The sequence below is a fragment of the Pelodiscus sinensis genome, chromosome 4 (genome assembly GCF_052426305.1).
Source record: "Pelodiscus sinensis isolate ZL-2025 chromosome 4, ASM5242630v1, whole genome shotgun sequence".
Taxonomy (NCBI): Eukaryota; Metazoa; Chordata; order Testudines; family Trionychidae; genus Pelodiscus; species Pelodiscus sinensis.
This window is the reverse complement of record NC_143055.1, coordinates 8,328,016-8,344,854: the sequence shown is the minus strand read 5'-3', so window position 1 is coordinate 8,344,854 and position 16,839 is coordinate 8,328,016. Positions and strand designations below refer to the sequence as shown.

Genomic DNA, 16,839 nt, shown 5'->3' with positions numbered 1-16,839 from the left:
CCGTCGTGGAACTGACGTACCATCAAGATGAATCTGTCAGGGCACCCAAACTTCGACATGATGCGCCACAGACCTTCGCGACTGACAGTGTCAAAAGCCTTGGTGAGATCCACGAAGGTGGTGTACAGTTCACGATTCTGCTCTTGACACTTCTCTTGAAGCTGTCGGGCTGCGAAGATCATATCCACCGTGCCACGCTCTTTGCGGAAGCCGCACTGTGTCTCGGGTAATAAACCCTGTTCCAGGTGGTTAATCAGATGATTCAGCAACACTCGTGCAAGGATCTTACCTGCGATGGAAAGCAGTGATATTCCTCTATGATTATCGCAAACTTGTCGATTTCCTTTCCTCTTGTAGAGGTGTACGATAGACGCGTCTTTCAGTTCCTGAGGAATAGATCCTTGATTCCAGAAGGACTGGAACAGCTGAGTGAGTTTGTTGACAAGCACTGCACCACCACCCTTATAGACTTCCGCTGGAATCGCATCAGATCCTGGGGCCTTGCCACTGGACAGCTGGCTGATGGCCTGTAAGGTTTCAGTCTCTGATGGTGAGACATCCAGGCTGTGGTTGATATCCGCCTGGGGCATTCTATCAATCGCCTCGTTATTGATGGAAGATGGGCGGTTCAGTACGGATTGGAAGTGCTCAGCCCAACGCTGTAAAATCAGAGCCTTCTCAGTAATGAGAGTTGCACCATCTGAGTCCAGTAGAGGGGAACTCCCTGAGGGCTGAGGTCCATACAAGGATCTAAGGGCTTCGTAGAACCGTTTGGCATCGTTTCTATCAGAAAACTTCTGGATTTCATCTGCTTTGGCACTCAACCAGGAGTCCTGCATCTTACGAAGCTTGTTCTGTACGATCCTGCGAATGTTGTTGAAGGCATTTTTCTTAGCTGTTGACGATGGGTCATTCTGGTGAGCACGGTGAAGGCGATGCTTTTCAGCAAGTATGGCCTTGATCTCTTCATCGTTTTCATCAAACCAGTCCTGCTGTTTCCTGTGTGAGGGTCCAAGAACCTTTAGTGCAGAAGAGTGCACAATATCCCGGAAGCGTTCCCAGTCCTTCTCAGCATTTTCCTCTAATTGCAGCTCTAAAAGTTGGTTGCCAAGATCTTCTGCTAGTAAAGTTGCTGTGTAGGGGTTCCTCAGTCTACTGACATTGATCTTTTTCATCACAGCTTTGTTTCCCTGCGGACGTCTCTTTGGCTTGATGTGAAAGCTTAATTTGGAGATGATAAGTCTGTGGTCAGTCCAACAGTCAGCACTCGGCATGGCCTTGGTCACCCTTACATCCTGTCTGTCTTTCCTCCGCACAATGACATAATCAATGAGATGCCAGTGCTTAGAGCGTGGGTGCATCCAGGACGTCTTTTTGCGAGTGGGCAGGCGGAAGATGGTATTGGTGATGATCAAATCATGAGCCGCACATGTCTTCAGTAATAGTAGGCCATTGCTGTTACATTTACCGATTCCATTTTTTCCAATGACGCGTTGAAATCGCCAAGTAGAATTAGCCTGTCAGTGCGCTTCACGGATGAGAGTAGGGCATCGAGATCTTCATAAAACTTGTCCTTTACTTCATCCGGATTCGTCATTGTGGGCGCGTAAGCGCTGATCAGTGTGGCTTGCTTTCCTCTCGGTAGTGGAAGATGCAGTGTCATGAGTCGGTCATTCACGCCCTTGGGAAGACTGGCAAGTTTGCGGACAAGATGATTCTTAACCGCAAAGCCAACTCCAGATTCACGACGTTCGTCACTGCTGCGTCCACGCCAGAAGAATGTGTAACCACCTCCTGTTTCCATGAGCTGACCTTCATTTGCTAGACGAGTTTCACACAGTGCCGCAATATCGATGTTAAATCTTGTGAGCTCTCTGGCGACCAGGGCTGTTCTTCTTTCTGGTCGGTCTGCTGAAGGGTTGTCCTGAAGCGTGCGTACGTTCCATGTGCCAATAGTGAGTGGTGTCACCTTGCATTTTGTTCGAAATTTTATTGTTCGACCGCATGAGATGGGATCCCCTCCAGCCGCGGTAAGCTGGCCAGGGTTCTATGAAGCAAACAATGTTTAGGGCACCTTTTCTAGCCCCTTCCTCTTACTACGGAGGTGAGCAGTGCAATCCTAAAGAGGGCTGCTCAGTCACTCAGGTAGACGCCGAATCCAGCTGTTGCTTCCACCAGCAAGAAGACGACCATTAGACCTGAGCCGCTTGTGTGCAGGTCCGCGGCTACAGCTCCCAGTGTATCCACACCTGCTGCTTCGTCGCTCGCCCGTCGCCACAGGACTTAGGAGATGTCGAGATGTCAAGACTTGCGCGTGAATTGGATTAAAGTGAGGGAGAGGTGCGCATAGTTAGCCTCACTCTCTCTTCCCAGATTCCATCTTACTCCAATGGCAGGACTAATGTCGAGACGGTTGGAGATGGGCTGGGCGCAGTGGTTGACCAGGGCATCTTTCATGTCTTGCCGTGCTCTTAGCGTACCACATCGCTTGCAGAAACCACCTTCATGACCGTTGGTCCTATTCTAGTAGGTCTCATCCGCTCGATCCGCCGGAGTCTGTCTTCACATGCTCGGGATAGACAAGTCCCTATGACATGTAGATTAGACACATAGGCAAAGGCAAATGAAGCCGCAATTTAAATGATCACGGCTTCATTTAAATTTACATGGCTGCCGCACTGAGCCGACAAGTCCGCTCAGCGCACTAGTCTGGATGCTCCCCTGCCGACATCAAAGCCCTTTGTCGGCAGCCCCGTTATTCCTCGTGGGATGAGATTTACCGGGGCTGCCAACAAAGGGCTTTGATGTCGGCAGGGGAGCGTCCAGACTAGCGCGCTGAGTGGACAAACAGCTGATCAGCTGTTTGTCGGCTCAGCGCAGCAGCCTTGTAAATGTAAATGAAGCCGCGATCATTTAAATCGCGGCTTCATTTGCCTTTGCCAAAACAACAAATCTACATGGCTCCATCGACGGAGCCATGTAGTTTAGACGTACCCTAATTGACTATTTCTCCCTCCTCCTCCCCGCCCCCTTCTTTTTACCCCCATTCTCTCCTCCTATTCCCTATTTATTTTGAAATTGGACTTTTACTAACTCCAGTCATCTGAAGAAGTGGGTTGCACCCACCAAAGCTCATGATACCATCTACATGTTTTATTAATCTTTAAGGTGCTTCAAGACTATTTGTTATTTAAGTCCTTCTCTTCCTGGGTTAGAGGCTCCAGCTGAGTTATTTAGGCCCCTTCTAATAAGAAAGAAAAAGGAAGTACAAATGCCTCCTCTGTACCAGATTAAGTGGGTGTGCAAAGGCATAGGCAATCCTGTTTCAGCAAGTTATAGGGTCAGTAGTCAGGGTTGACTGTGACCCTAAGCACTCCATTATGCCAGCTGACAAAGGGATCACCTATCACACTGTTGTCAGAATATTTATCCACACAGCTGTTTGTAAGGTATCATATACAAGCAAGAGATGCACTAGTTGTTAATATTAGTGAGTGATGGTTAGCGGGTTAATAACTGTGCGTGTGTGCTGGATGTATGTTCTGAAAATCGGGTCACACCAAGCACTCTGAGCAGATAGATAAACATTTCTGTGGGAAGTCTCAGAGACTACGTTTACACTGCGTCATTTTTATGGAAAAGGAAATGCAAACAAAGCACTCATTAGCATTTCTTGTGCTCTCATTTGCATAGTCTCTTCCGATCCTTTTTGCGGAAAAAAAATGCAGTGTTCATGGGGCCATTTTCCCCAAAAAAACCCTTTTGCGCAAGATCTCTTATTCCTCACAAAATGAGGTTTACAGGATCTTGCGCAAAAGGTTTTTTTTTTGCAAAATACGGCCCCATCTACACTGTGTTTTTTTCCCGTAAAAACCTCTTCTACAATAAGGATCGAAAGAGACTATGCAAATGAGAGCGTGAGAAATGCTAATGAGTGCTTCATTTGCATTTCCTCTTCCACAAAAATGATGCAGTGTAGACGTAGCCAGAGGGGTAGCTGTGTTAGTCTGTATCTGCAAAAACAAGGGGCGCCAACCAGAAGCATGTCTACACTAAGAAATTATTTCAAAATAACTTACTTTGAAATAATAACTCCCAAAATAACTATTTTGAAATAAGCTTATTCCCCAAGCAGGAGTTATTATTTCATAATAACCAGTCCCTTATTGCAGAATAATGGGCTTGGTAGTGTGGACGCTCTGCTTGTTATTTTGAACTAAAGGGATTTATTTCAAAATAACTCCCCAGTGCAGCCCAGGGCTCAGAGACTAACAGATATCTTAGGGGATAAGCTTTCATGGGTAAAACCCACTTCAGATGGAATGGGATTTCACCTGTTTGCCTGAATCGCCAATGTAAATGGAGCAAGGGAAGGCCAGATACAATGGAAGTACATTTACATCTTCAGTAATCAAAATCATTAAGTCAACTGAAACAGCAAATTGAGTAGAGGGTGAGGAAGACAGCATGGTGTTTTCAACCCAGCAGGAGAGAGGAACTTTGTCTGGATTTGTTTTGCAAAAATACATTTCAGAAAGGAGAGATACTGGCATGCAGAAAGTGAATAAGGAAAAGCTATTTCCTTGTTCCCATAACATAAGAACTAGTGGTCACCAAATGAAATAAGTAGCAGGTTTAAAACAAACAAAAAGAAGTATTTCTTCACACGACTTACAGACAACTTGTGAAACTCCTTGCCAAAGGATGCAGTGAAGACCAGGACTTCAACAGGGTTCAAAAAAGAGTTAGATAAATTCATGGAGGTTAGGTCCATCAATGTCTATTAGCCAGGATGGATAGGAATGTTGTCTCTAGACTCTGTCAGAGGCTGGAAATGGATGACAGGAGAGGGATCACTTGATGATTCCCTGTTCCATTCATTCCCTCTGGAGCATTGGCCGCTGTTGGCAGACAGGCTACTGGGCTAGATGGACCTTTGGTCTGACCCAGTATGGCCGTTCTTATGTTCTTAACACCTTAGGGTGAGCCTACACCCTGTATTTTGTTTCATCTACACTGCACTGTAACTCGAAATAAGATACGCAATCTGAGCTATTCAAATTGCGTATCTTATTTCAATGCTATTTCGAAATAGCTTATTTTGTCATTTGGCGCTGACTATACAGCACTAGGTTTTGAAATAAAGTGCTATTCTGAAACATCCCTTAGGGTATGTCTACACTAGAAAGTTAGTTCGAACTAACGGACGTTAGTTCGAACTAACTTTCCTATGCGCTACACTAGCGCTCCGCTAGTTCGAATTTGAATCGAACTAGCGGAGCACTTAGTTCGAACTAGGTAAACCTCATTTTACGAGGACTAACGCCTAGTTCGAACTAGCTAGTTCGAACTAAGGGCTGTGTAGCCCTTTAGTTCGAACTAGTGGGAGGCTAGCCCTCCCCAGGTTTCCCTGGTGGCCACTCTGGCCAACACCAGGGAAACTCTATGCCCCCCTCCCGGCCCCGGACCCCTTAAAGGGGCACGGGCTGGCTACGCTGCCCGTGCCAGGTGCAAGCCTGCCAGCACCCAGCTAGCAGACCCTGAACCTGGCACGGCACAGACCCACCCACCCGATGCCCCCCAGCCCACCCCCTCTTGCCGGGACCAGGCTGGCGGCTCCCGGGAGCTTGCCCTGGACCGCAAGAGGCGGGCACCTTCCTGGGCTAGTGCGGACATCGTGGACCTCGTCCACGATCTCCGCACTAGGCACAGGAAAGTGGCCGTCTAGGGCAGGAGAGCTGCCAGCCTGGCCACCCAGGACCAGGTGTGCATGAAAATCAAGGGGGTCCACTGAGACCCCCGACACTGAGCCCTGAGCTTACAATGGCCGTCCTGGGTCAGACCAAAGGTCCATCTAGCCCAGTAGCCTGTCTGCCAACAGAGGACAACCCTAGGGACCCTGGAGGGGATGGACCGAAGACAATGACCAAGCCATTTGTCTCGTGCCATCCCTCTCCAGCCTTCCACAAACTTTGGTCAGGGACACCACTCCTACCCTCTGGCTAATAGGACTCCATGGACCCAACCTCCATCACTTTATCTCACTTCTCTTTAAACTCTGTTCTAGTTGTAGCCTTCACAGCCTCCTGCAGCAAGGAGTTCCACAGGTTAACTATTTGCTTTGTCAAGAACAACTTTCTCTTACTAGTTTCAAGCCTGCTACCCATTCCTTTCCTTTGGTGTCCTCTAGTCCTTCTTTATGGGAACTCAGGAAGAACTTTTCTGAATGCACCCTCTCCACCCAACCCCTGCTTTTAGAGACCTCTATCCTGTCCCCCCTCCGTCTCCTCTTTTCTAAGCTGAACAGTCCCAGTCTCTGTAGCCTCTCTTCATCTGGGACCTGTTCCCAACCCCTGATCATGTTAGTTGTAGCCTTCACAGCCTCCCCTCTCCCAGCCTTTCTCTTCCCCTCTCCCACCTCCTTTTCCCAGTCTCCCCCAGTTTTTTTCAATAAAGACAGAGTCAATGTTGGAAGAAACGTTATCTTTATTTTGTACATCAATAAGAAGGGGGGCTAGGGAAGGGCAAGTGGAAGGAGGTGAGGGAGGAATGGGGTACGAGCCCCCGATGGGGAGGACTGGGCTGGCTCTGCGGGCTTCTGGGGGTGGAAGCTCTCCTGCAGCCCCCCAATTACTCCCTCTCCCCAGATGGCAGCCTGCGGCAAGTGCAGCCGGGCTGATGGCCGAGTGCTGTGATGTGCCCAGTGTGGGCACTCAGGGCACTCCAAGCCAGAACTTCTTTGCAAGCGGGGCACCCCTTAGAACTGTGTGTCCGGGGTGGGGGTCGGGACCCTTTAAGCTCAGCCCTCGGCTAGCCTGAGACAGTATCTCCATGCTCTAAGTCCTCCTCTGATGCCCTGCCGGCACTGCTTCCGGCCATCATTAAGCCCTGTTCAGAGTCCACTCAATGTGGACTTACTAGTTCGAACTAGCAAAACTCTAGTTCGAACTAGTTTTTAGTTCTAGATGCGTTAGTTCGAACTAGCTTAGTTCGAATTAACTAATTCGAACTAAGTTAGTTCGAACTAGCGCTGTAGTGTAGACGTACCCTTACTCCTCATAGAATGAGGTTTACAGGGACGTTGGAACAGTGAGCCCAAAATAATGGGCTTGCTGTTAAGACACAGGATAGCTATTTCGGGATACTCCGGTATCCCAAAATAGCACTGCAGAGTAGATGCACCCTTAGTTACCCACCAGTTAGGGAACACAGGGGTTGCATGCTTTGATTCCGTGAACATTGGATCCTCTAGCCTGGAGGGCTGGAGATGCTGATCACTTGGGGAAAGAAAGAAAACTACCTCCGAGGCAAAGATTGTAACTTGCTACAAATGAGTTTCAGTCTCTAGAAAGTATGTTTTGTTTGGAATCACATACCAGACTCTCTTTCTCTTGCTTACTACCACTTAAATCTCTATTCTTTGTTAACAATTTATTCTTCATTGTTCTATAAACAATCTCAGCGCTGTTATATTGAAGCATAAGTGAGTTTTCAGCTAACTTAACAGGCTGACAAGTACACCCTCTTTAGAGGGAGCAAACAATTTCCAAGAGTGTCTAGTAACAGCAGCTAAATGCCGCAGGGAGATGTTTCAGGGAGCTGGGGTTCACTGATTGTTACGTGCAAGGCCAGGTTTAGAGCGGCAGAGTTTCAAGGAGTTTGCTGGTGAAGCAGCCAGGTTGGTGTGACGGGGAGCTGACACTCAAGCTAATCTCTGCTAAAGCTGGCGCTTGCTAAGGCAAAGGGGTAGCACAGTGGCCTACAAATCCAGGCTGCTCTGAGGGAAGTGTCACACCAGATTCATAACTGCTCTGGGAGGCAGTGACCTGAAAAGGAAGAGGGGTTTGAAACCTTTATGCAGAAAGCTCCTTGATGGGAACTGCAGCCACCCTCGGCAGGGTGTTGGTTTGGAAAGGCCAACTTAGAATTCAGGCTGTAACAAGCTCTCCGCATGGATAGTGTTTTCAGGCCCGCATGCAGGAATTTCGGGGGGTGCTCTTTTTGTAAATGTGGACCGCAATTTTTTTAAAAATAAAGGAATTCAAAATCGACATGCAATGGGCATGCGTAAGAGAGGTTAATGAAAAATTTGAGTGGAAACAATGATTGGTAAAATGATTTTGTTATAACATACTACAAATGTGTACAGTAATACAGGTTTTATAGAAATTACCTTCTGGGGTTTTGCTGTAATACTGTAAGTGAAAAACAATATTCCAAAAGTCCCTGGCCGCCTGGGAGGACTGGGACAGAGTTAGCCCACGTCTGGCTGGACCACAGCTGTGGCAGCCTGGCCTGAGCTGTGGGAGGGACAGGTAGTTGCCCAGCTCATACCATGATGGCCCAACCCAACCTCGCTCTTGTGGGAGAGCGAAGGAAATCAGCCCCTGTCTTCTCCACAGCTAGCCAGAATCGGCCCCATGGAGGGCCACGGGATTGGGGGGGGAGGTTCATTCACACGCTTCGCACATCCACATACCCTCCCCCACATACAGGCCTGGTTTTTGCTTTTATAGATGGAGCTGGTAGTGATACAATAAACACTCCTGACTTCTACCATTAGAAGACCTGTTTACAGTTTCTTGTAAGACTGTCAAATTTGAAATGACTGGGGCCGAAATTTTCAATGCTGAGTGTCTGTCTCAAGAGTGAATTATTTTGGTAAATTTCAGTTTAAAGTGCTCAATGGTTTAAGAAAAGATTAGCAAGGGATATGTTATTTGTTCAATTTTTTTTTACCGGTATTTCACTGAGCACCTCTAGTGCCCCTATCCAGTGGAACAGGGACTTGAGGTTAAACATTGGCTTCCCTGGTGTCACGGAGGTGCCTTTAGCTATCCCTGTTATAATTCACCCAAATTTAGCAAGATAGAATCAGGGGGAGTTACACAAAAACGGTGTTAAGAGAACATTAAGGCTGCAGATTCAGGTATTAGAATACAGTCTTCAGCTACTCCACCGCATTTTGTTTCTTTCCACAGAACCCCTGCCTCCTTGAGTGTCCTGGATGGAGAACTGCTCTTCACCGTCAACGTGTGGAACAATTTGCCAGGGTTGGTGGAAAGGCCCAAACTCTAACAGGGTTCCAATAAGAATGAAATAAGTTCAAGGGGGAATAGGTCCATCAATGGCTATTAGCCAGGATGGGCAGGGATGATGTCCTTAGCCTCTGTCTGTCAGAGGCTGGGAATGGGCAACAGCAGATGGATCATTTGATTATCTTCTATTCATTCCCTCTGCGGCACCTGGCATTGGGCACGGTCGGCAGACAGGATACTGGGTTAGATGGATCATTGGTCTGACCCAGTATGGCCAGTCTGATGTTCTTATATAGTTTTCAAGTGCTCCTGGAAAGAGGTGATGTTGGGGTGGGGAGGGGGAGATGGGATTGATTCCCCAACCTCCTGATTTGCGGCTTGGCTTCTACTGAGCATGCTCAGTAACACTTCTGAAGATGCTGTCCTCAGTTGCCTCCCCCCCCCACCCAACACCCCCACTCTACCACCTCATTGCTGCAGTATGCTATGGTCACCCTCCCTCACCAAAATCTGAAATGGTGCCTATGCCGGGGTGAGCAAAATCTGCGATTTATCCAGAATTGGAAGGTCAGGGACCAGCCTGTGAACACGAGAAGGTGTGCCTGCATGCACAGTCCTGGTCTGCCTACTGCCATTCTGTTCCTACTGTAGGGATGGTTTCTATGGCATTAACAATGTGGACTAGGACCGCTCATTCCTTTCCACAGGTACATCTTCGGCTCTCTTCTCTCTCTGTCCTTACCTCAGTGTTATGCCTTGTTTTCCCACCAGTTGTGAGCTCAGAATTATTTGTATTGCAAACAGCCCCTACAACAAGCCCCAACTCTCAGTCACTCTAATGAAAGGAAAAGCTTCAGCTTCACTAATGGGAAACGCTGGTTTTTGTCACCCGGCTGTCGCAATCCCATTCACGTTTGGATTCAGTTCACATTTCGTTGTGGTTCCTCCCGCAGGGTGTCATACTGCGTCTGGCGCAATCCTGTGAAAAGCAGATCTGACCTGACTTGTCACAGGCTGAGGCTAGCACCCCAGCTGTGGAAAGGCAAAAAGTCACAGACAACAAAACCACTAGATCCCAGCCTGCATCGTGACTTCTCTGCCACGTGATCTCCAAAAAATGGGACACATGCCAAGACCGTCTTCATAACTCACAGTCTGGAAGTTTGCAGGCAGAAGTATGTTGCTGAAGCTCTTTCTATGCTTTTAGAGGTCAGCCAGTGATGCCAAGGGACATCACGAATCCTTTAAAGATCACTAATTTGAAGCATCTTAAAAAATCCACTCAGGTCTGATTCCTGATCTCCCTCTTCCTCGCACGTCTTGCTTTTTAAAGGTCACCTTGGATTGTATTTTTTAACTGTGGGGATGGGGGGGCTTCTTGCTGGGTCCTGAGTCAATCCTGTTGCTCAGGATATAAAACAGGGTCCATTCTGCACATGGAATGCCCACTGAAGTTGATGGGAACTCTGACTGTTGTAAAGAGCTGACATGTGCACAGCTATAAAAGTATCGCTATCATATAGCACTGGTAGGAGGGATGCTCCAGTGCCAAGGTTTTCAAACTTTTTTCATTTGCAGGTGCTTACAAATTTTCCAGTGGAGATGCAAACCCTTTTGGAAATCTTAGACAATCTATGTGGACACCCAGGAGTTTACAAACCACAGGTTGAAAACCACTGGTATAGTGGACAAAGTAAAGGTAATAATTTGGCTGTACTACTGGGGTTGGAATGGAATGGGATGGGGTGGAAGTGAGGTTGGGCCCTGTTTTGCTTATGTGAGAGAGCGCTTAATCTGACATAAACTGACCTCTAATTCTCATTTAAGAGAGAAAATAAACATTTGAAGCTGAAGCCTTGAAACTGAAAAGTGTCAATAAGAGCTGTTAGGATACAGTTCCCTGAGCTCCATAACAGTGGCCAACTTAATCTCATGCTGTTCACTTAGACTTCTTGGATATCAATGTGGCATTTGATAGAGTCTGGTATGCTAAGCGCTTAGTAATTCAGTGATATGGAAATTGATAGTAAAGTCAGATTTCCTAGAGTAAAGAAGAACAGTAAATCAAAATGCTACTTTTTTGAAGATAAGGCCAGTTGGTGTAGGAGTTCCTCAGAGTTTAATTTTCAGCCCCCTTCCTTTCCAGCTGTACTTCTTTGGACAGTCTGGCTGTTTGAAATCATTAGTATCCACATATGCAGAGGATATTATGTTTTGTATCATGGATCATGAAATAAATGTTCTGGAGAATGAGTTGAATGAAGACTAGGAAATTATGACCAGATGGGCGAAGGAACATCAATTCCACCTGAATCCATCCATCCATCCATCCATCCAAAAAAAAAAAAAAAAAAGGCTGTCTACTTTACCACAACTTGTAGGAAATTCAACCAGTCCAAACTTGAACTAGATATACCCGTGCCGTGACCTTGGACACAGGACCAAGATATGGACAACAAGTCAGAAAGATTGCGGCCACTGCTGAGTAACTCATGTATGCTAAGGCTCATAAACCTCAAGAGGACATTGATCAGAATTCATTCTGCACCCTCCAACAATACCCAGCACCAGGCCAGAGAAACAAATGATCTAACCAGTGGACCGAATTCGGTGGTGAATCCTGATCACGTGCACCTGATGCATGCTGCACATATGCTAAGATAGGCCTCAAGGCATTATGCTAACTCCTTAACCTAAATAGCTTTTAGGATACAGACCTGTAAGTTTCTTGCATAGCTGCTACATAAAACAGGTTAAGCTACTTCTATAGGCTACAATCTTTGATGATGTATTGCCAGTACCAATTGGGGTTCATGTATTAATACACCAAAAACAACAAATTGCTTAATAATTTGCCCAAAACTTGACTATGCATTACCTGCCTGGTCATGTCCTGCTCCCAGTAATCCTGCTAATATTGACTTTGTGCTATCGGCTGCAGTTCTTATGATAATTGGAGCAGTAAGAGATACCCCCAAAGAAATTTGTGTCTAAGCATCCAATGGCCAATAGTAGAAAAGAACAGCTAATTCCGTATGGAAACTGTCTTTGTTCCCTACCTGAATCTCATCACAGTTCAGGTCTGTTTAGAAACGGAAAAGCCAAATCAAAGCTGAAATGACCCTTTTCTTTCAAAGGGCAGGTAAAGATTACTAAGGAAATAGAGGATAGAGCATATGACGAAACCCCTCCTTTTTGGAGCCTTGCTCAAAGGAACAGGCCTGGCTCTAGAGCAAGTTAAGCAAGGTAAATGCCTTGAACCCCATGCTTTTGGGACCCCGCACTGTTGAGTATTCACCATCCACCAGCCTGGCCTAGGGCCCTGCTCCCAGCATCCTGCTTTGGGCCCCGCAAGACCTTTGGTTGGGCCAGCTAAAGAAAATCAGAGAAAAGACCATCCAGCAATATCAGCCACAAGGCAAACAGATTCATGTGTACACTGATGGTTCATCGGACAAATCCTTCGAGCATGGTAGTTGTAGTGTCTTCATCCAGTGTTCCGAATGGAGTGAGAACAATCATAGAATCATAGAATCATAGAATAATAGGACTGGAAGGGACCTCAAGAGGTCATCGAGTCCAGCCCCCCGCCCTCAAGGCAGGACCAAGCTCCGTCTACACCATCCCTGACAGATGTCTATCTAACCTGTTCTTAAATATCTCCAGAGAGGGAGATTCCACCACCTCCCTTGGCAATTTATTCCAATATTTGACCACCCTGACAGTTAGGAATTTTTTCCTAATGTCCAATCTAAACCTCCCCTGCTGCACTTTAAGCCCATTACTCCTTGTCCTGTCCTCAGTAACCAAGAGGAACAAATTTTCTCCTTCCTCCTGTGACACTCTTTTAGATATTTGAAAACCGCTATCATGTCCCCCCTTAATCTTCTTTTTTCCAAACTAAACAAGCCCAGTTCATGAAGCCTGGCTTCATAGGTCATGTTCTCTAAACCTTTAATCATTCTTGTCGCTCTTCTCTGTACCCTTTCCAATTTCTCCACATCTTTCTTGAAATGTGGCACCCAGAACTGGACACAGTACTCCAGCTGAGGCCTAACTAGTGCAGAGTAGAGCAGCAGAATGACTTCACGAGTTTTGCTTACAACACACCTGTTGATACAACCTAGAATCATATTTGCTTTTTTTGCAACAGCATCACACTGTTGACTCATATTCAACTTGTGGTCCACTATGACCCCTATATCCCTTTCCGCCATGCTCCTTCCTAGACAGTCGCTTCCCATCTTGTATGTATGGAACTGATTGTTCCTTCCTAAGTGGAGCACTTTGCATTTCTCTTTATTAAACCTCATCCTGTTTACCTCTGACCATTTCTCTAACTTGCTAAGGTCATTTTGAATTATGTCCCTATCCTCCAAAGAAGTTGCAACCCCACCCAATTTGGTATCATCTGCAAACTTAATAAGCGTACTCTCTATCCCAATATCTACATCATTGATGAAGATACTGAACAGTACAGGTCCCAAAACAGACCCTTGCGGAACTCCACTTGTTATCCCTTTCCAGCAGGATTTAGCACCATTAACAACAACTCTCTGACTATGGTTATCCAGCCAATTATGCACCCACCTTATCGTGGCCCTATCTAAGTTATATTTGCCTAGTTTATCAATAAGAATATCATGCGAGACCATATTACTTCACTCTGTCTCCCATGTAGAATTTCCGGAAAAGCACTGACTTCCTACTGTAAGAAATCAGTGCTTTTTGCGGAAATACTATGCTGCTCCCATTCGGGCAAAAGTCCCTTTTGCGCAAAACTTTTGTGCAAAAGGGCCAGTGTAGACAGCTGAGATTGTGTAGACAGTGTAGACAGTGTAGACAAAGTGCTTTTGCGGAAAAGCGTCCTGCCAATCTAGACACTCTGTTCCAAAAATGCTTTTAACGGAAAACTTCTCCGTTAAAAGCATTTGCAGAAAATCATGCCGGTCTAGATGTAGCCTATGTTTATTATGATTTTACATCCCTAGTATGAGTTGCCAAATTCATTCTCAAACTTCATGGCCTAATATGATTGAAGCATAAGACATTATGAATTGTTTAGCCAGGGAGAGGAGGAGGAAGAGGGTGCCCCTTCCCACCCTGTATTCTGTCTCCACAGAATGGAGGGGGGCACAACAGGGTTTGGGAAGGAGTAATAGGAAGGTACTTTAGAACAGTGCAGGAGAATATCACTGGTGTCACACGATAGGAATTAGGAGCTTCGGGGGTAGCCAAGTTAGTCTGTACAGGATAAACTTAAAAAACAACAAATAGTCTGGTAGCACTTTATAGACTAAAAGTGCTACCAGACCATTTGTTGTTGGATAGGAATTAGGTCAGGCTACAACATTGACCTTTGGATTACAACGCCACCCATCCCCCCAATCTCCGGGGGGCGGGGGGGATTGGTTTGACTCCATCTCTACCAGAAAACAGCACATCTTCTCTCACTGCAGCAACTAAATACTGAAAGCAACATTTGTATACAGAAGTGAAAACTGCATTAAGGAACAAGACGCACATAGCTTTGTTCCTGGTATCACGCTTGCAAAGTGTCCTTACTGAGCTGGAAGTCAGTTTCTCTTTGCCTCAAGCAAAATAAATCATGGTTCCCATTGTTCTTGGTCTTTAACGTTGCAGTTGGATACTGGAGAGACACTTGAGTCAATTGACACATCCGGATGCCGTCTAGTTAAACCAATGTGTATGCCAGTGGTACCAACCAGTAGATTGGGATTTAATGGTAGATCTTGATCTAATGATAGATCCTGGAGCTTCTGACTGGTTTGGCCAAAGAGCTACCAAGCACAGCATTTCGGCTGCCATTCCCCTTACTGCGGCACACCTCCTGCCCTTTGCCTTAGAGCTGCCTCCTGCTCAATCCACCCCACGCACACAGCCTCCTGCTTGCTGTGCAGGGCAGGGAAGGGAGAAGAGGGGGCACTTATGTCAGGGTGCCCCCTTCCACCCTGTATTCTGTCTCCACAGAATGGAGGGGAGCACAACAGGGCTTGGGGAGGAGGGAGTTTGCTGGCTGCTTTTGGGAGTGGTGCAGGGCCAGGGCAGGGGTGAGCCTGCCTTAGCCACCCAGGAGCCACCTCAGGTAAGCAGTGCCCAGCTGGAGCCAGCTCCAAACCCCTGCCCCAGTCATGAACCCCCTCCTGCACCCCCTGCCCCAGCCCTGAGCCCCCTGGATCCAAACTCCCTTACAGAGCCTGTACCCTGAGCCCCCTCCTGCACCTCAACTCTTTGCCCCAGGCTCAGATCACAGCCCCTCTCACACTCCAAATCCCTTAGCCCAAGACCAGATCCTGTGCCCCAAACCTCTGCTCCAGCCCAGTGAAAGGGAGGGAGAATGGGAAAGGGAGGGAGGACGGAGTGAGCAGAGGCCGGGCCTCGCTGAAGGGGCACGAAGGAGTCAGGGCAGGGCATCTGGGTTTGAGGTAGATCGCAGATTGCACTTAAATTTAAAAAGTGATCTCGTGCTTAAAAAGGTCGGAGACCCCTGATGTACACATGGAATACTGGGGAAGTTTATAACTGAAACTTTTTCCCGGCGAAAAGCTCAGGGTTTGGTGAGACAGAAACCATTTCTGAATTCATGTTGGTTTCGGCTACTTGTTTCAGCAAAATAAGCAAAGATCCTGAAAAAAAATCATGATGCTTCATTTTAGTGGTTTCAAAATGATTGTCAATTCAAACCTCCCTATTGTTTTTAATTTTAAAATGTTTTAAAATATTCAAAATGGAAACAAAACATATCAGTCCAGGTCAAATGTAATCTTTTGTTCAATCCAAAACTTTTTTTCAGAAATAGCCAGCTAATTAAAAAAAAACATTATTCACAGAACTCTCATATGCCTTGTAACCCTTGACAGCAGCATCATATTGATTCACCAACCACCCATTTGGATTTCCTTAATTGATGCTCAACTCTTATTTAAAAACACTAGAGCACTCAGCACTGCCACAGCACTCAGAGACCACTGAAATGATCTAAACTTCTTAGAAGCCAACCCATTTATTACTGAAGCTGCTACTATGCAGAGCCATATCCTCAGACTAATTAAAATAGTAGCAGGGCTGGAACATTAGACACAGCTATGTGCCGCTTCATCTGCATCACCATATGCTTCTGGCCAATAGAAAGAAAGTTCCTGACATGGTGTCCTCCTTTCTTTAATGCACAGGTTCTAAAATAATTAATCCTTTAGTTACTGGGTTAAAACACTGTGTGAACACACAGTTTCTGAGTGTTTCTTTTTTCTCTCCACTCCATCTGGGAGGAAGGCCGCATGAGCTCTTACCTGAGGCTCTACCATCTGAGAACGGTGAAGAAGTTAGGAATAAGAACATCAGCAGTGTCAAAGCTGTAGGGGAAATTAGATTTTTCTTTAAACCTTGCTAGCACATCAGAAAGCTGCATGCCACATCAATAGAAATAGGAAAATTCAATTCAAAAACCGATCTCCGTTTCAGACTTTTAAGGTTGCTATTGTATAAATAGCAGCTGAATTATCCTCGGAAAAGTGCCTTAAAAATACCCTGCTTTCTTTTCAGATTGTATAAATCTTTCGCCTTTTACTATACGCAATGTCTCTCAGTTCAAGATAAATAGGCTTTCAAGGTGCACAAAACCCTACCCTATTTTATAATATATGTCCTCTCCTTCAAGATATAGCTCCCAAAAACATAAATAGAATATAACACTTGTTATCTCAAAGCACTTCAACTGAAATACACTACATATTGTGTAAAGGGATTACTTCTACCCACCTCTGAAACTCAGCCACCTTTG

The 16,839-nt window shown here is 46.2% G+C and overlaps 1 protein-coding gene across 1 annotated transcript in view; it reads right to left on the bottom strand.

Moving 5' to 3' along the window:
* SMOX (spermine oxidase) overlaps nt 1-16,839 on the bottom strand; it is a 136,157-nt gene that overhangs the window by 119,111 nt on the left and 207 nt on the right. Inside the window, exon 2 of the mRNA XM_006139203.5 lies at nt 16,349-16,411. The gene's annotated coding sequence lies outside the window, so the exon portion shown is untranslated. The remainder of the gene's footprint in view (nt 1-16,348; nt 16,412-16,839) is intronic.